Consider the following 20,723-nt stretch of genomic DNA (forward strand, 5'->3'; position numbering starts at 1 on the left):
GAAAGGAGCATGCAGAGAGCCTTTGAGGGCAGATAGACCAGGAAAAGGGTTGATGTTTGCCAACTGTGGACTGGGAATTGGAATAAAACTTTGTTTCTGGAAAAGGAGCAGGTAAAAATCCTTCTTCATAGAGACAGGGATCAGGATCTCTGAGTTTTTGGAGGAGTGAATTAGTAATAAGGCCAGGATATCAGGAGCCTTTTGCCCAGAGTCAGCTCAGATAACTGGTTTGTCCTTCCTGCACCTGTTAGCAGCACCCAAAGTCTATCAATCGTTGCATTGTAGACACCATTCTAAGCCCTTTACCTGTATTATTTTTCCTTTAATCCTCACAACAGCCCTGTAAGGGAAGTAGTATTGTTATCCGTCTTTCACAAGTCAGGAAACTGAGGCACTTTGGTTAAGTAATGTACCTAAAGTTACACAGCTGAGAAGTGGTGGAGCCAGGGTTCAAAATTCACCCACTTTCAAGTTAAACCCATTCATTTTATAGATGCTTAAAACTGGAGCTCAGGGAATTCCCTGGTGGTCCAGTGGTTAGGATTCTGTGCTTCCACTGCAGGGGGCATGGGTTCGATCCCTGGTTGGGGAACTACGATACCGCAAGCCACACAGAGAGGCCAAAAAACAAAAAAACGAAACAAAACAGAAAAACCCCTGGAGCTCAGAGAGTGCAAGCACCTTGCCTAAGATCACACAGCTAGTTGATGGCAAAACCCAAAACCCTTGAACCCTAGTCCAAGCCTCTTCCACTGTCCCAGGCTAAAAGGAGTTTTTGCTTATCTGTTGGAGACTTTGGCTTATTTGAGGAATGGACACCAGATCGGGGCATAGCACCTGATTTTGTCTTGGTGGTTTTGAAATTACAGCTTCTTATATTTTTTCAATCTTGTTTTATGAACCCTGTTGGGGGAACTTGTTCACAGTTTCCTGCTTGGTTTCCCTGTGTAATCAACAGCAGACTCGTGCGAACAAGTTGATACCAAAAGTTCTTCTTTAAACATTAGAATTGCAAGGAATTTTGATGGAGCTAGGACGTGCTTCCCCCTTTCCTCCTTCTCACTATAAAACTATAAGAGACAGAGATTACCAGCATAAAGGAAATGGAGTAAGTCTATTTCAAATTTGCTTCTCAAATTTAACTCCAGAAATGAAAGCCTCCCATCTCAGCCTTGACCTCATGGGCTTAGGAAAGATCATTTCAACTGCTTAGAGGACAGGAGAATGAGGCAAAAATGTGGCTTGGAAAGAGTAGGAATGGACTAGGACAGAATAGTGAGGACAAACCTCTGATAGATATGGTCTCTCACCTGCAGTGAATTTACAAATTCCCTGCCTTGGTGTCTTCACATGCGAAGTTCTTGCAAGGGTCAATGAGTTACTTCCTAAATATTATTCCTAAATAGTTCATACGTTGTTTAGAGGGAAACAAACAACCCTTGCTTCCCCGATCACCACCCCACTGCAGACTACTGTAGTTTCTTACTGAGTCCTCTTGCCATTCTTTGCTTTTATAGTGGTGGGCATCAAGAAACTAATGTTTGATATAGACTCTGTAAAATATTCTCCATTTGTTTTTGGATTTTCAGAACACCAAATAAGATTAAAAACAAAGAATCTATATTTCAGACAAGAGAATAATCTGCCCAACCAGCTTGTCCAGGAGATAAGGGAAAAAACGCTTTTTAGCCACTTGTAATGTCTAGCAAAAAGGTCCGCTCTTGGAGCCTTGCCCTCAGTGAGCCAGGTCAAGACGGTGTCGTGTCTTGTCTAGGTAGACAGCAGTCCTTGTCCAATTAGATATTTCACTTTAAATAAAAGTGCCAGAACTTCACATTTGCTTTCTAAAGCCCCAGTGAGTGTGATTGCATCCTGGGGACATAAGATGGGGCTAAAAACTCTCCAAAGCTGCTATTCTAGGTGTCTAAACTCACTAGCTAAGATCACAGCAGGGACCACAGACGTCACACCTGGAATCTGGAATGAGCGTTATAAAATTGGCAAGGCTGAAAAGGCATTAGTAAACATTATTAAGAATTCCTTGCAGGCAATTAGACTCCAACAATATCTTTGGAGAGGGTGTTTTTTTCTTTTCTTTCTTCCTTTTTTTTTCATCTTTATTTCTATCTTGCTAATGAGAAAGTAATGAGCCACATACTTGTTACCTATCTCGGCAAAGCTCTAGCGAACTTAAAAACAGTATTTACAAACTGATTATTGTTCACATTCATTATAAATTTTAAATTAGAAGGAATTGTAATAGAGAGAGCCAGGAAACTAGTTGTGCCTCACTCAGAGGTTTCATGGGCCCTTAAACAGTGAAATGCTAAGATTTCTGCCACTGAGGAACTGGCCATGGGCAATGTTCTTGGACTCCGTAAAAGAATGTGTTCCACAGCTCTGGATTTGTTTATTCTCCTTGTTTGTTTTATGCAATGTGATTGTCCTAAGTCACATTCAAGGCAGTGATATCTGGTATGTAGGCTCAAAAGATTTGTTTTCTACTGAAAGCACTCTCAGACATTTTGCATACTCTCCACTAACTCACACCACCCCATCCTTCCCTCTGTTTACTTATTCATTTCTTTCTTGAGCTCCTTTCTCCAAAGAGGGAGAAATTTCAGTTAAGAGGACCAGGCTCTTGACTTTGGCTGAGATGCTCCTGTCCTTCCTGCAGGCCTCATGTTTCCCATTGACCTGCAGGGACGGGGAGACAAACATGCCAGCCCAGAGACCTGGCCTCTCTGCAGAGGCTCCGTCTTGAGTCCCAATTCCATTTAGAAGGACTAGGAAAAGGTGAGCTTCATATCCTTTTTCTCTTCCTTGCTCTTTAATTTCCCGTATATATTTTTTCCTTTGGCTGTGACATGTAAGTTGGAGAAGTACAGCCCTGCCATCCATGACCTCTCTCCCCTACTCATTGGCTTGATTTATATATTCTTACTATTTTTCTTTTGTTTAGGTTTAGCATCTGAGTGTACTTCTTACCTACCTGTGAAGGTCAGTCTGGGCTAAGTAATTTACTTGCATTATTTTATTTGATATTCATGACAACTAAGGAAACCGAGGGTTAGAGAGACTGAAGAAGTTGATGAAGCAGGGTCTTTAACCTAGGAGGTTAGACTTCAGAACACCTGCTTGTGTCAACTGAATTGAAGCAAACACTCTTAAATGCAAATACTGTATGTCATTCCTCTAACCTGAGTGACTTTATTAAAGTATTTTCCATCACTTAAGGAATGTCATGATGGACAGAAGGAATACTGAAATGTGCACTAGAGTCCAGAGTGGAAGACATTGGTTTCTAGATATTGAGTTCCTATATCCAGAAAGCAGATGAGCCCTATTGAGTGAAAACAAATGAAAGACAATGTGCTTCTCCTTTATGCAGAAAATCAACTTGCATTCAGTTCCCTTCTTTCAGGTGTACTAAGGTGTCCTCTTGTTCCATGATCTCTGATGGTAGCTATGTGCCAACCTGCATGGATTGGTGATCAGGGAACTGTTGTTTCACTGGACCTTCAACCAAGTTGCCAGCTGACACAAAGAGTGGGCATAGGCTGTTCTGTGTATGGTACCCACTGGGAATATGCTTGCCCTGGGAGTCAGGAGAGGACACTGTTGGAGATTACAGGAAACTCCTGGTGAATCTGGAAGAGTTGGAAAGCCTTCATTCATTTCAGAGAATAAAAAAAGTTCTCTCTCATTGTGGAGAATAGCATACTAATTAAGAGCATGAGGTTTTGTAAACACATGTAAGATATGACTTAAACCTTGGCTTTGCCTCTTAACACATGTGATTTTGGGCACATTCTTTTTTTTTAAAATTTATTTATTTATATTTATTATTTATTTTTGGCTGTGTTGGGTCTTCGTTTCTGTGCGAGGGCTTTCTCTAGTTGCGGCAAGCGGGGGCCACTCTTCATTGCGGTGTGTGGGCCTCTCACTATTGCGGCCTCTCTTGTTGCAGAGCACAGGCTCCAGACGCACAGGCTCAGTAGTTGTGGCTCACGGGCTAGTTGCTCCGTGGCACGTGGGATCTTCCCAGACCAGGGCTCGAACCCGTGTCCCCTGCATTGGCAGGCAGATTCTCAACCACTGCGCCACCAGGGAAGCCCCCAGGCACATTCTTGACATCAGTTCTGCCACCCATTAAATGGAGATAGCAAATCTAGAAATCTCACGGAAATATTGTGAGGATTAAATGAGATGGTATATATAAGATATTTAGCCCAGTGTGAGGAATATAGTAAATGTTCAAATAGGATTAGCTATGATTATGTGGCTGTTTTCCTCGGACATAATAGAAATTTTTTGTTGTTGATGTAGGGAGATGATAGGAAAGGCAATTGCAAGCTTTAAAGGAGTGCATATGAGACCAATTTGAAGGGCAATGGGACTCAATGGGAGGGACTTAGGGACAAATGAGGGAGCATAGGATGCTGGGAAAGAGGATGCTTTATAAAGAATTTCTATCAGCAAGACAGCACCTCGCCCCTGGGTCTAGCACAGAAATGGCCTCAGGTCATTTCCAAATTTGAAAGGAGCTAGCACTGGGAGCGCCCAGGCATATTGCAGATGCATGGGGGCTAGCCTAGGAGGTGGGCATTGCTCTAGTTAGGGAGTCTGAATTTCAGGTGACTACAAGTAACAAGTCAGAAACCAGATAGAAGCAGAGGTGAATGCATCACACACACACACACACACACACACACACACACACACACACACAGAGTAAAATAAGATTTCACATTTGTATGGTTTGTTATGGTTTATAAAATACTTTGTTATTCATTACCATTTTGCAGAGCATGGTGAGCCATGAGTCATTAGCTGGGTGAATAGAAACCTGGCAGCCTGGAGAGAAACTTTGTCTTTCAGGTACTAGGGGATCCATAAAAACAAAAGACAAGCAAGGAAGGCAGAGGACCAGATGTGAAACTTCAGCATCAACAAGGTTACCTTTAATCAAGTGACGTAATTTTTCTAAGCCTCAGTTTCTTTATCTGCTAAATGGGAAAAATTATACTGTCTGCCTTACCAGGTTGTCATTAGGATTGGATGAAGCAATGAATGCAAAATGCTTAATGCTACTAAGTACTTAACATAGTTGTGAGCTGGTCAATGGTGAGGAATGTCTGGGATATTTAGTGAGGAAAGGTGCCTGGAAACAGATTCTGAACACAATGAAGAGAAGAGAAAGTAGGGAAGGGAGGTAGCAAAAAGAAATATCCTACTTGGTATTTTTGGCCTGATTTTGGAGTTAGCAAAGCTAGAAGCAGGACTCCTCACCCAGTCTCCTTTCTCCTATATCAGGCCCACTTTCTAATTACTGGGCCTAAAGAAGAGTCTGTGTTCCCCCATAGACTGTACCTGGCACACTAGACATCCATCTGGCCTCACTTTGTCTCAATGAGTTCCTAATCAAGACACCATGTTCTTGGTGTAAGATCTCAGGCCTCCACAGAGGATTAAGCTGAAACATCCTGTCCCTCTGCTTCAGAAAGCAGGAGATCTTTCGACACATTTCTAAAGAAGTTGGCAGTGCTTGTTGGAAATACTGATGAGTGGTCAAAGCTTTGGCCAGGCCTAGGAGTACTCTCTGTAAGCTCACTTGGGGAATAAGAGCTTATCCGTGATTCTAGGCCTTACTAGATCTCTGGTAAAGTATCTCTGTCCCTTAGTTAGGGGACAGCATTCATTAAAGGTATTCTCAGCAACTTCTGACTGTGATCATCATCAGGGTGCCCAGGCTACTCCTTTACCACTCCCACTTCTAAGATTCTCTTCCTTGAGATCAGATCTCATCAGTTGTTTTCTTCTTAACTCACTGTCTTTCCATCCATCCATCCATCCATCCATCCATCCATCCATCCATCCACCCATCCACCCATCCATCCCTTCATTTAACATCAATGCTTACTTCATATTAGACTTTGTGCCTGCCTCTAAAAAACTCTCACCTGTGGCTTCCATTGCTAACCTATACAAACTTACCAACTTCTCTGATCCTTTGATATCTTCCAACCTCTTTCAACTTAGTAGATTTCTGGATCTCATCAACTTGGTCTTCTCATGTCTCATGATTATCTAGGCTGATAGTCTAACACTGGCACCTTAATTTTCAGGGGTGAGGCTTCTTGAGGCTTGAATGAGGTGTTGAATTTTGGAAATATGTTGCATTTTTCCTTCATTTTAAGTGAAGGAAATAAGCAGTTTGGTTGTCTAGTCTTGAGAATGGGATCCAGCAATTGGGGCTTGGTCTTTGTTATTAATTGGCAGGTAAGGAAAAAAAAAATGTGCTGAAAACTTCTTCCTAACTGCACGTTTTTGGGCCCCTTCCTACAATCACCAAATTATATTACCGTCTTCAAAGAGGCTGATTTCCTTTGTGAGAAAAACAAAGTAATCAACCAAAATGCTGAAAAATCCAGTCTTTCTGGTTAATTAATTAATAATTAATTAATTTTTTTACTGTCTATAGAGTTGGTGCTAAAGAGTTTTCAGATCCATGACTCCCAAATCACTGATGCTGTCATGAGGGGCCATGGAAGAAACTTGATCTCTTGATGTACAAATCATTTGTGTGTGTGTGTGAATTGGAAGATTCAACCTTTATTTGTGTGCAGGCACCTGTTAATACATAGGTAGAGATAAGATTATTAGCCATCTATTCTTACCTCTTCTCTTAGTGCTCTATCTTAAAAAATTCCTTCTGTGTGGTCACCATAAGGAGATGTCTAATTTTGGGAATCTTCATTCTGACACATACCCCGCACCATCCCTGACTCTTGGCAACATCCAGGCCTTCGTAGAGTGTAAAGTCTCTTACGATACAAAGTTATCCAGTTTTGTTCTGGTCACCACCTTTTGACAGGGCTTGGACCCAAACCCCTGTGTGGCCTTCCCACCTGTTCCCTGGTTTTCCTGCTCCACTTGCGGTTCTCATAAAGACGGTAAGCAATTAGGCTGTTCTGTTGTGGCACATGGTAGTGTAAAATTATGGAATTTAGGATTTTAATGAGTTCAGGTGCCATACAAAAGAACTCCCCCTACTCTTACCCCCACTCCTTGTCCATAAAATTATATGGCTTTAGAATTGGGGCTTTATGCAACCTGGACTAAGCCATTTTATTTAAAGAAAAAAATTGACAAGGAAAAAAAGAACCAACACAATTATATGCAGATTTGTTCATAAATCAGGCACTGCAGCAGCTGTGCAGCACATGTTGGCGATCCCGAGTTTGTTGCTGGAACTTGAAAGATAAACATGAACCTGTTTTGACAGAGGAAAATCTGTTCACAGCAAGGAGCTGACCTTGTTCTTTAAACAAGGAGGATGGTGTGGCAGCCTGCTGTGCCCTGCTCTGTGTTGCTGTATGGTGGTGAGGGTCACATAAAGAAGAGACCAAAGAATGAGAAGGGATTTACCTAGGGCAAAAGGAATCAGCGAAAGACCCCAATCAGTAAGCAGGACTTGGCTCTTCCACCATTCTGGGGCCCAGTTAGCTAGGTCACTGGAGCAGGTCAGACTTTTTGTATGTATTTTCAGAGGTGAAAGCTCTTTTGCCCTAGAACTAAACAATGTAGGGGAAAAGTATGCAATTTATTATGAAAGAATAGTTCTGAGACTTATGTCCTTTTAAATATATGTGTATGTCCCCAGAGCTCCTGCCAAGCCCTATGCTTGCCCTAGGCGTGTGGAGAAGGGAAGGACAAACAGAATGGATCCATCTGTTTTAGGATTCACTGCAAGGCTGATTGCTTTTGCTCTGGCCTAGTGCCAATAGGAACTCATTGCAAGGTCCAGCTGTTTCCAGCCGTTTCCTTGGTCCAGGTATTCCTTGGGGGATGGAATGTAGTGTAATATATTTCTTAGCTGGCTTTTTGTGGGAATGGGTATCCTGGGTTGACCTGCCTCTGCTTCAAATGGAAACAGGTAATGGTGACAGTCACTTTGTGGCAATATGGCAGAGATTGATACTTACATCTGTGGGGTCAATTAATTACTGGGACTAATGATGACGTAAACTGCCTGAAGCAGATGTGGCTAATCTCCTTTCTCCTTCTACTAAATAAAAGGAGAGAATTTTGGAGTGAGTCTGATTGTCTTCTTTTCCCTCTGTTTTTTCCCTAGAACTCTGTTTTGGTACTTCATTGACAAGAGTAAATAGTAAGGGGGCCTCTCTAGCGAATCTCAGGCTAAAGGCATTGCGTGGTTCTATGCCTTTCAAGAACTTTATCCCAAGATGGTTCTCTGTATCAGGCACTGGCCAAGTGAAAAGATCTATCAGCACTAGATGCTGTTCTTAACCAGGAAAAATGTTAATGATCCCAGAGGCATGATTTTTTGTCTTTTCAGATGACTACTGTTCAATTTGTCACCCCAAGAGTCTAAAAGAAAACTCATATGCTCAAGACACACACACACACACACACACACACACACACACACACAAATGTGATGCATCATTATTAATAAATGAATGGAACTATTTGTTATTTATTATTTAAACCTTCAATACTGGCTAGCCTGAGTGATGCATGAAATATAGGCAAGTAATTTATTTATTAGAGAAAATAATGATTTTCCCCCCCATAGCATAACCCCCTGTGACCCCAAACAGCAAGAGCTTTATCAAATACAAATACGACGGCTTGTAATTTTAGAGTCTTCCAGAGCATTGTAACTGACAACCTTTTTAACATAAGTACATTGAACAAATAATTTATAGATGTATTCTGGGAATATTTTAGGGTATTTTATTACTACTTCTGAAAGCTATGGCATGTTATTGATTTTGGTATATTAATATAACCTAAAAGGGAGGGCACACGCTCAGCTCCTAATCCACATCAGCTTTGATGGCAAACAATATATTTTACTGAAGGGAGCCCTGAGCCAAAGCAGCAGAGGTTAACAATTACACATCATAGCCAAAAGTTTAAGATAATGAATTTCACTCATTATGGAACTTCCACTTTGGGGACTGAAACAAGTTTTCTCTGAATAATGTTTCATCCCAATTTCTCGCCCACCATTTGTTAGCATGAACTTCCCTTTCCTTCAGCCCCTTCCTCTCTTGCCACTTCCTTGGGGTTCATGAAGCCTGTCTCCTGCTGAAAGGATCACCTTTTCCAAAAGCGTATTTTCAGATTGGGTTTTGGGGGCTTGTTTAAAAGAGGTGATTATGTTTCTCCTTGTATTACTTGCTTTTCCTAGGTGGTTTCTAGATAATTAATGCTTGTGTTATCAACATCCTGTTTATAGTTGATATTTTAAAATCACTCATCTCTTTGTTATATTTAGACCCAGAGCTGTATTACACAGACATTATTGTCCAAATTTATGACCCCAGCACTTAGGCTTCTCCTTAAATTGTCCTATCTTCAGCCCTCTGTAAGAAGTCAGTGCTCAAGTCAAGCTGGTCTCTTACTGTCTCTGAAACTCACATCATCATTCCTACCGTTATGCCTTTGATGTTGCTGCTCTTCTCTTTTTTTTTACTGTCCCATCTTTTTTTGTGCAGAAGATTTTCCTGACCCCTCCAACACGTAATTATCTTTTTCTTTGAACCTCTGTACAACCTAGCGTCTCTGCCTTACGATTTAGCACTTTGTCATGTGTGGCCTTGAATTAGTCCTAATTTCTCTTTCACATGTATCATTTATCCTGGATTGACTCTGAGTAATTTGAGGGAAGGAATCATACAGGTTAAGTTTTTCTTATAACCCCACATCATTTAGGATGCAGCTGAACAGATATTGGCAACTCAGTATATACTAAATTCAGTATACACCAAATGTAAGTTCTACTAAAATCAAAGGAGAATCAACAACAGTTTTCAAAGTATGGCCTAGCCTGACTCCCTCTAATGATTTAAAAATTGCAGTATGATCAGAAATTCTACAAAGTTCTGTCAGGCATAATTATAGGGGATGAACTTTCTTTGCCTTTATTATTATTTTTAAATGTAAAAAATTATCATTATAAATACAAGAAATGCTCCTGTTAGGAAGATCTAAAAATTTGGAAAAGCAAAAAGAAGAAGATAAAATAATCTCCCATAATCCCTTCACCCTTAGCGAGCACCATTAATACCTTAGTATATACCTTTCCAGACTATTTTGTGTGCATTTGTGTAGGTTTATATACACACACATTTTACATACATCACTATTACTGCCTTCATTAATTTCTTAGAATAAATTGCCAGAAAGAATTTGCTGGGACAGAAGAGTGCGTATAACATAAAAAGACAAGTATGTGTGCACATGTGTGTGTGTGTGTTTTTAAAATATCATACATTATGCACTCTTTTGTAACTTGTTTTTTCACATGCCAATAATGTGGCTTTAATGGCTGCATATTAAGTCATTGTACCTTAATTTACTTAACCAGTTAATTATTTTTGAACATTTAGGGTTTTAAACTCTTCACTCTTACAAACTGTGCTAAAAAGTGAGCTTTCTTGTAGGTAAATATTTGTGCACATTTTTCATGATTTCCTCAGGATAGAGTCCTAGAAGTGGAATTTCCAGGGCAAAAGGGCATGCATATTTCAAGGCACTTAAGGCACATTGCCAAACTGCTTTAGAAAGATGGCATGCATTTATAGTACTATGCGTGGTAATTGATATCACTTTTCCCCACCCTACCCCTGTCACTCCAGAGTTATTCCATGTGAACTTAAAGAACCAAGGTTGGGAGAGCATAACTGGGGTTACAGTGAGGGAAGTGAACAACCACCAATGTGCTGCCATAGCAGCTTCCTAAAAGACAGACCTGGTATGTCACTCGCCTGCTTAAAGTCCCTGTTTACCTCTGACGCCTGAGGAACCAATTTTCCAACTCCTTGGCTGGGCCTTTTGTAATCTGTCCTCAGTGTATGGCTGAGCTCCACTGACCTTCATTCTCCGCCAACCACGTACTTTAAGCTCCTCCTACACCAAGAATCTCACCTTGGCCGGAACATGCCCTGCCCTCTTATACCTCTTCAGTTTCACACCCAGGGGCAATGATCATCTGTACAAAAGCATTTGTTATAGCCATGGATTAATCAAATAATAATAGCCAGTACATTTGTCAAAAAAGGAAAAGAACTCAATCAGTGAAAAACTCTATGTTCTCAAATCTCGATTGCTTGTTGTGACATAAAATAGCAGCTAATATTCCCCCTGTGCCAAGTAATGGGTCATGTGCTTTCCCTGAATTATCATTTGTAGTTATTTTATTCTTCCCATATTATAGGTGAGGAAGCTGAGATTCAGAAAGATTGAGTAACTTGTCCAAGGACATGACTAGAAAGTGGTAGGCTTGGATTTGAAATACAGGAAATATAGACAATAATACTCTAACCACACCACACCATGTTGTCTACCAGAGGTCCCTCACTGGCTCTCTTGGCAGCCTTCTGGGTTCATTCCAGGAGTTCTCCACAGGATGAAGGAGTTTCTGCTGGTTTAAAGAAGGCAAGGGACCCGATGTATGTTTGGAATCCAAGATTAAGATGCATAGTTCAGGCATTAAAATGAAAAATTAAAACGTCTAGTTGTGACATCAGGTTTGCCTTATCCGTGCAGTTCAGGGTTTCTTAATCATGGCACTATGGACGTGTTGGACTAGAGCGTTCTTTGTTTGAGACACTGTCCTGTGCGTCCCCTGCCCCCAGTTGTAACAACTAGAAATGTCTCTAGACATTATAAATGCTTCTGAATGGGGGCAGGCAAAATCATTCCCAGAGACCCAGTAGTCTAACAGGAAAGATGTAGTGGACTTCTGTCATTGTTTTTGGCTGGTAACAGCTGAACACTTTTCCTGTTACTTTGGAATCCTCACCTTAAGAGACATTTCTGGTTGTCACAACTGGGGGCAGGGAGTTCTACTGGCTTCCAGCAGGTTGAGGCCAGGGATGCTGCTACACATTCTATAATGCACAGGACAGTCCCGCATGACAAAGAATGCTCTAGTCCAACATGTTAACAATTCTTTTAGCTTTCTGAGCTGCTCCAGTGCCCTTCTGACAAATTCCTTTATTTTTGACTTAGGCTAGTTCAGTTACTGGAAACTGACAAAGAATCTCATGGCATTGATGTTTTCAGAGTCTGATAATATCCAGAAGCCCTATAAGAATTGCTTTGCACCTGGCAATGTTTGTTTAGTCATGTAATAAATAGTTATTAAGCATCTGCTATGTGCCAGGCACTGTGCTAAGTGCTGGGAATAGAATAGTCCACTTGCCAAACAGGGTTCCTGCTCTCTTGGTGCTTTCAGCCTGACAGGACAGATGGCCGAGTGTGAGACGGAAAGCACAGTGTGAGGGACACAGTATCAAAGTCACCTTACATAGTTGGGGGGAGTGTTCGGGTCAGAATCCCCAGAGGAAAAGATGTTTAAGCTGAAGCCTAAAAAAGGAGTAGGAGTCACCCAGGAAAGAGAATGAGGAAGAGTGTTCTGTGCAGAGAGAACAAAACTGGTGAGGAGAGAGGAGGACAGAAAGGAGGATGGGGGAACTTTGGGGGGTAGACAGAGAGATAGAGGGAGAGAGAGCTAAGAGGGAAGGAGGGGTGAGGGGAGGAGAAGGGAGGGAGAAAGAGAGATAGTGAGAGAAAGAGAAGAGAAAGAGAGAGGGAAGGAGAGGCAGAGATAGAGAGATCTCTAAGGAAAGAGTTGAAGTCTTGGGTGTCTGGAGCTGGGTTTCAGTGCATTTTCTCTACAGCTCCCAAAACAGCCAGGGGAGGTCTCTGAGTTACAATTCCACAGACTATTCTTAGGACCCTCCAGCAACCTGCCTTGGGGGCCACCTGTCTCCTGCTGTGACAGTGCAATTTGGGAATAAGGTCTGGTGCTCAAGGTTGAGAAGGGAGGGAGGAGATTAAAATAGACACTTATTTATTTTTCATTTTTCATTTAGCTTGGTGTGGGTTGACTGCTTTTCAGGATCTGATTATTCCCTCCCTGAGGGTCCTGTGGTCAGACACCAGCTGTGAGGATCTGTTACCATGGGTGACATTTTCATCCAATGGGGGCCCCCGCGCTACTTGTTTGCAGAGTGGCAGATGGAGCCGCTAATCGATACAGTCTGGGAGGTGGGCGTCCCCGCCCCCAGTGGCCCCCCGCTATACAATGACTGCTGAGCCCCAGGGGCTTGTGGAACACGGGCGAGTGAGTGGGCCTTTGATTGGAAAAGACCTCGCTCACTAGGGGTTCTGGCCCCAAACAATGCCCCGTTCTTTATTAGGGTGGCCTTGGCACTTCCAGGATTTTTATAGCCCCTGCCTCAGGCAACACTCCTGGGAAAAGCTACTGCCAAACCCGTCTCGGCTCTGTGTGGATGATACGAGTATTCTCTTCTAGTAAGACTCAGCGGGCATTTTTTAGCATCATCTGTGTTCAAGCAATGCACGGAGTGGGGGAAAAGAACAAGGTAATGTCCTGCGCTCTAGGACCTTATGATGTAACTAGGAGCTTTCAGTCTGGTCATGGAACGGCCAAAGCCACTCAGTCATACATCCAACTCACTGAATACGCTGTACTGTGTTCCAGGTTGGGGATACAAAGATGGCTAAGATGTGGTTGGTGCCCCCAGTACCATATTTAACTCTATATGCCATTGAACAATAGGAATAGCTAGGACTTACTGGGTTGTTTCTCTGTACTATCTCATCCAATGTTTGCAACTTTAAAAGATGGATACCAATATTGTCTCCATTTTTGAATGAGGAAACTGAGGTCTAGATTAGAGCAGCGATTTGTACTGATCTACAGTACAAGTATCAGTATTATTTCCACTGATATCTCAAGTGTTTTAGTATTCGAAATTCATACACACACACGTTCTCTGGGTAAGATATACTGAATGCCTAATAACATGTTTATTACGTTACAAAACAAAATTCACCTGAGTAAAATTTAAAGATCTTATTGGCTTTATTCAACAATTCTCTAGCAGATAGGAAGAAGCTCCGAGGAGCTATACGAAATGAAAGACTTTTACAAGCAGAAGGGAGCAGGAAGAAGGAAGTTTTACAAGGCAAAAAATCGGATTGGTTATTGCGAAGTTACTTTCCTTTAGGGGATGACAGAGATCTATCAGGCAGATTAACTAAGTAATGCTGATCAGGTGATTCCTGTTGACTGGTTTAAGATTTCATTTCTGGGAGAGCGAAAACTGTAATTAAGTTAAATCTTGGTTTGGTGACATGGGGCTTAGCATAAGCGACTCTATTTTGGGACTGTTGACTTGTTTTTAACAGTTATTTCGGATTGCTTAAAATCAGATGGTGAGAAAAAATTTATTCCTTGATTTCTTAATCCCAGTGGATTAAGAGTCAGGAAACCTGGGACCTCATACTTTCCAGTGATGTGGGACTAGGCTATTCATCAAACTGAACCTCAACTTTCTCTTCCTCAAGGAGAGATATTAAAGTTGGCCTTGTGTCTACCTTCTAGGAGTTTTATGATAACCAAATGGAAATCATGTATACATGTAACTCATGAACCCAATATGATAGCACATATAATAATCAATCATCTTCTGGGCCTTATGGAGTTGTGGTGTATTTTCCTAGCCTTCATTGCCGTTATCATTTCTGCTCTTTCAGTTGAGGAGGCTCATAGATAAGAAGTTCTCCTGGAATTGGAAGGGTAGTTCACTAAATAAACAAGGAGATGGCTCTTCTCCCTCCTTGCTCTTGCCATAAAAACATACACTAAAACACAGACAAGTTGTCATCATCTCCCTCCTCCCTCTCATCTTCCCTCCCTTCCTCCCCAAACTGGTAATTATTTCTTTTAAGCCACTACTCATATAAGCATCACTATTTTAATTAGTGAGAAGCGAACAGAAGAAAGAAGCTAGAAGGCACAGCAACAGAGCCCACCACGTGCATGCTTTAATTATTCATCGAGGTAAATAAAATTAAATATTTCCCCAGCAATCCAGAGCAGGATCTGAAGTAATTACACTGTCAAATTCATCAGAAATTCTCTCATCAAAATAAAAACCTTGATGTCATTTAATAATTTATAATACAAATACACAAAAATTGTAAAATATTATAAATAGAAAACTGCAGGGTAAGTGAGCATGAATTAGTTAGGGGTTATGTTCTAGAAAGAAGCTGTCATGAGCTGTATAAATTTTTAATCAGAAATATTTTTGAGGCCTAATTTGGAGTATGGAATATACCAAGAACTTTAGAATACAAAGAACACAACAAAACAGCAACAACAAATTCCTGCTGCCTGGAGATTCATAAATGCTGTTTTTTTGAGAAAAACAGGACTCAAAATGATTTCAGGCAGAAGGAAAGAATGTCGTCTTTGATGTTATGTATGTTCCACATCATCTGTGACACCTTACATGTTGTCTATACAGGTAACAAATGAATTAGTTAACCTCCATGTAAAGAACCCAAATAGCAAATGGGAAAAGTCTGGTTCATTTCCACCAACAGAGAAAGGCGGTTTCAAGTCACTGAACCTTGTAAAACAATGTGTGATTCTGGAAACCATATGGTTTCATCCCAGTTTGAAATGGTTTTGATCTGTTGAGTTTCTGTATGGAAAAAGCCTGAAGCAAAAAGAGGAAACGAGATTTTTATTTTCCTCACTCTGTGAGAAGTGTTCTCATACATACATGTCATGCCTTGCTTTCGGAAGTATCTCTGGGACTTCCTATCCCAGGTAAAGGACAGGTAAAGAGTGGGCAAGGCTTTGTTTTGCAAGGATGAGTCAGGGGGCAGCAGCTCCATTGACCAGGAAGGGAGTTCAGAAATGAAAGGTGGGATTTCAAGATGGCTAATTAGAAAAGAAGCAGGGCCGACTTTTTAAAAAATTTACTTTAGTGTGTTTTCAAGGATCTAAGAAGTTAGCAGGGATGGTGACATGGTAGTCTTTTACAAAAAAAGGTAAGACAGATTGTGTTTATACTTAAAACCTTTCAAAAGCTTCCTCTTCTGCTTAGGATGAAGTCAAAGACCCTTCATAAGCACTTCAAGACCCTGAGGGTTCTGGTTCTTTTCAAGGCTAACATCTCACCCCTCTGCCCCTTGCTGTCTGTGCTATGAGGGTGTAGCTTTTCTCTCAGCCTCTCCAGCCTCCTTCGACACACGCTTTTCTCTCTGCTTGGTACTTTCTTCTTCCCTTTTTTGCTGGGCAAACTCTTCTTATCCTGCAGGCCTCAGCTTATATGTTCTCTCTTCTAGGAAGTCTTCCCAGGTTACCAGATGCCATCAAGTTGTCCTCTTGTATCTCCCATGGCACCTTGTACCCCTCCACCCCTTTATAAATGTGCTACATTTGGAACACTTGGGGTAAATTACTTATAATAATGTATTTACTATTTGTCTTCCAGAACCTTGGTGAAGGCAGGCAGAGACGATCTATGTGAGTGATCCTTCTTTTGACCCCCACTATGAGACCCTTTATGTTCTGTAAGCTCCACCACATCCCCACATCATCCTCTTCCTTCATTCTCTGACCTTCCCTCCTATACTCCCCAGTTTGTCCACTTAGATCAACCTCTTCACTGTTCCTGACCGGCTCCTGCCCCAAGGCCTCTCTCAGAAGGCGCTTCCTTGTGACATGCTTCTTTACTTCCTTCAGGTCTTCGTCACATGTCAACTCCCAGGTAGAGTTTTCCCTTTATAAAATGTCTATCCACCCCCCACCTGCCAATACTCTCCATTCCCCTTTCCTGCATTTTGGGGTCTTCTTAGCATTTAGCAGTTAGCCTGCTCTGCACTTACCTATTCACCTTGCTTCTTGTCTATGTCTTTCCCCTCAAGATCAGGCAGAGATTTTGTCTGTGTTCTTTAGTGCTGTTTCCTGAGTCTGTAGAACATGACCTGGCACATAGCGGACACTCAGTAAATATTTGTTGAAATAATGAATGAAGTAACTACCTCTAGGTGGGAGAAAAACAGATGAAGAGCTAATATCTTCATGGCAAACCCTTTTATAAGAAAGTGAGGGCTTGGAGGGGTGGAGGCTGTGGTGGGGTAGGGGTGGTGGGGAAAACTGGGAGAGGTGGATTAGCCTTCTCCCACTTCCCAGTGTGGACCATTCAGGTATGTATGAGGTCCCAAAGCCTATGGCTTCTTCTGAGAAGGGCTTACTGTTGCAGAAGTAATTGGTGGGAGGGAATGCCTGATGAGGAAATGGCTAATTTGTTGTTATAAATCAGGGATGACAGATGGGCTTCGATGCCAGTACCAATTCCATTTGATTGGTAGTGGTTGCTTGGAAGGCTATGTTGAAAAGGATTCTGAGGCTGTTTCTAGGTCTAATAGAAAAGGGTGTTGTGATCAGAGGTGTCTTGGGCTTGGGAAGGGGGACATGGCAGCATTTGTATCATGCATTTTTATCCTGACCCCTAAGCTTAGAGTTGGTTCTGGTCTTTTTCATGGAAATCCAGGCTTACAGAGGGACTAATGATATCCCCGTGTTAGTCTATTTGTTTTACGATTCTAGTGAAAGCTAAAGGTTAAGGTATTCAGGAGAGACCTAAGAATCCAGACCCTTTAGGGATTTGGGTATATCCTTTGGGTTGATTGATTTTTTTTTCTCCCGGGGATGAAACGGCTGAGCTATATTGGTGGTTTATAGCTTAGGGGCTCTAATATGGAGGGCAGAACTCTTCTAGCCTCACTTCTTTAGATTGGCCATTCAGACCAATCCCCTGTTGCTAAGGCAGTCTGCAGAAAATGACCCAAGGCAGACTGTTATGTAAAATCTTGTCCTGAAGAAGAGACTTGACCCTAATGTGATTAGCTCAGCACACCAACCCTGTGAGCTCACTGGCCCATAAAAGCTATCGCTTCCACTCGCAGTGCTGCCATCAACCTGATCTCAGCTCCCCATTCTACCAATTGTAATTAATGACATTGCTTCTTTTCAGCAAGGCTTCCCTGTCCCTACACTGACACCCTTCCCTTCTCTGAACACTCCCTTAGCAGAGCTGCTTCCTTGCAGCTATCTCAGCGTGTGTCTGATCCAGTTTCTTATGCTAGGTGTTTATGTATTTTTAGTATTTTGAGGTCTCTTTTCTCTCCCTCACTAGATTTAAGCTCATTAAGAGGGACCATTATAAATATGTCCAGTATCTTTTTTACTGACTACATATCAGGATCTTAGCACATATTTTTGTTTAAAAGGATCACTGTTCAATACACTGTTGGCTGGCTTCAATGGGTCACCAGTTCAATGGTATAATTGGTGTAATCTTTTTTAAGGACTATATGGCATTATCTATGAAATTTTTGAATATGTTTGCCTTTCCCCCTAGCAATTCTACTTCTTGGAATTTATTCTACAGAAATACCATAGGAGTTTGCAGATATCTATAATCTACATGTAAAAGAATGATTAGTACAGAATTATTTGTGATGGTGAAAATGAGAATGTTCATCCTGGGAGAGACTGTGTTATAAATTATGTAATATACACACAGTGGGATACTGTGTAATCGTTATCAAGTAAAGTACTTCATTATATATTTACAAGCAAAAATGTCCAAAATACCATGTATAATTGTGTAAAATGGTATTTTTTTCAATTAGCCACAAATACATGTACAAATGTACATATGTGTGTAGACATGTGAATATATATAGTACATAGAAAAGGACTGGAGGACATACACCATATTATTAGTGATTTATCTGTGGTGGGTAGGGTTGGGAAAACCAAGGTTTTTTTTTTTAACTTTTAATGATTTGGAAATTAAAAATATTCCCCACCCAGCTTTATTGAGATATAATTGACATATAAGATTTTATAAGTTTAAAGTGCATGATGATTTGATACATTTATATATTGCAAAAAGATTACCACCATAGCATTAGCTAATACCTCCATCCCATCACAAAATTACCATTTGTTTTTTATGATGAGAACGTTTAAGATCTACTCTCACAGTAGCATTCAAATATGTAACACAGTATGGCAAAAAATTTTAATGGACACGTAATCATTCTAAGATGAAAAGATATTTTCAAAAAGAGTTGATTATAAACAGGACATGGCAGTTGTGTTTCCTAAAATATCCTAGAGTTTAGAGATGTTTTCAAAACAATTCAGTAGGGAATCCCCTGGGGGTCCAGTGGTTAGGACTCAGTGCTCTCACTGCCAGGGCACCAGGTTCGATCCCTGATCGGGGAACTAAGATCCTGCAAGCTGTGTGGTGTGGCCAAAAACAAACAAACAAGCAAACAAACAACACCAATTCAGTAGCCCTCTTAGTTATCCAGGGTGCTTAAATATTTCTTAGAAGCATTAAATATAAACTAAATGTGGTGTTTATGTAAAGAAATTGTCCTTTTTCCCCTTCTCACTGATATCAAGCTATCAAGCTAGACTATGTGACTTGCTCTGGTTAATGAAATGTGAGTGAAAGTGATATGTGTAATTTCTGAACAGAAGTTTTAAGAGCCAGTTCAGGGTTTGCCATGCTCTCTTTTACTCTTTGTCACAAAACCAGCAATATTCCAGAAAAGAGTTTGTCCGTTACCCTGGGTCCCTGGAGCAGAACTTCAGCCAACCCTGATGGCCATGTTACAAAACAAGAAAGAGAAACTTGCTGTTGTAAACCACTGAGATTTGGGGGTTGTTTCTTACTGCAGCATAACCTAGATTTATACAGCTATTCACACACTTCATCAGTCCCGTAAGTAGAGGCCTTCACTGGCCTGGAAATCATGACATCTGGTTCTAATCCCAGCTCTGCCAAAAACTTTCTGTGACTGTATTAGCTAGGATGCTTCAGATTGCAAGAAATTGAGAGTATGGTAAAAAGTAGCTTAAACAACACGGATACTTACTATCGTGCATAACAAGTCCAGAGTTGCAGCTTCATGACATCATTGAGGACATAGAATCTGCCATCTTTGTGCTTGCCCTTCCTGTCATGGTTGTACAGTGGCTATAGAAGTTTCCGGTGTCATATATAGACATTATAGTATCCCGTGAAGAAGAAGAGTGTTTCTTTTTCTTCTTTCTTTTTTGTACTTGAGGAAAGTGTTTCGTAGAAATTCCTCAGCAGACTATCTCCAGATCCCATTGGCCCGGATTGGTCATATATCTGCGCCTAACCAATCACTGCTAAGGGTATTGAGAGGCTATGATTGACTTTGACCAGCCATGGTTCATTTCCTCTGTGGGTAGCAGTGGACTCCGTTTCTGAGCACATGGCTGTATGGCAAATGATACCCAAACAAAATAGGGGTTTTGTCATCCAGCAGGAAGGGGAGGATGGAATTAATGTTTACTTCAATGACCTTAAGCAAGTACATCCCTCCTTAGACTTTATAGTTACCCCATCGATAAACTGAGGATATTGGACAAACTGGTTTCTAATGCAGGGATTATTATCATAGAGCCCACAGACTTTATCCCCTGAAGAAGTGGAGTCCAAACTTCCTTACAGGGCCTTGGGTATGGCAGAGCTATTGTCTGTGCCCCAGGGTGCCACTGACTGAGGTCATCAAAAGTCTTGTTTTATCAGCTTCCTGACAGGCAGACATATCATGTGTTCCAGCGCCCATAAAATCTCGCATTTTGGATTTTACATGCCCAGTGTGAATGAGGTCTAGGTGTAGGATATACATGTGCGATTTCGTTAGCTTTTAGTTACATGTCAGATTGACTTTAAAAGTGCTTCGAAGACTTATAAAGTGCTTTGTGTTTAGAGATTTCTTTCTAATAGCTCCCTCTTCTCCCA

General features: G+C 41.2%; 1 long non-coding RNA gene across 3 annotated transcripts in view; it reads left to right on the top strand.

The window, feature by feature from the left end:
- Positions 1-20,723, top strand: part of LOC309622884 — a 745,101-nt gene that overhangs the window by 202,809 nt on the left and 521,569 nt on the right. For all 3 annotated transcript variants that reach the window (XR_014241176.1, XR_014241177.1, XR_014241178.1), the window contains one exon: positions 16,359-16,390. This is a non-coding gene — a long non-coding RNA (uncharacterized lncRNA). The remainder of the gene's footprint in view (positions 1-16,358; positions 16,391-20,723) is intronic.

This window comes from Balaenoptera borealis (genome assembly GCF_965194805.1).
Source record: "Balaenoptera borealis genome assembly, chromosome: 2".
In the NCBI taxonomy this organism is placed as follows: domain Eukaryota; kingdom Metazoa; phylum Chordata; class Mammalia; order Artiodactyla; family Balaenopteridae; genus Balaenoptera; species Balaenoptera borealis.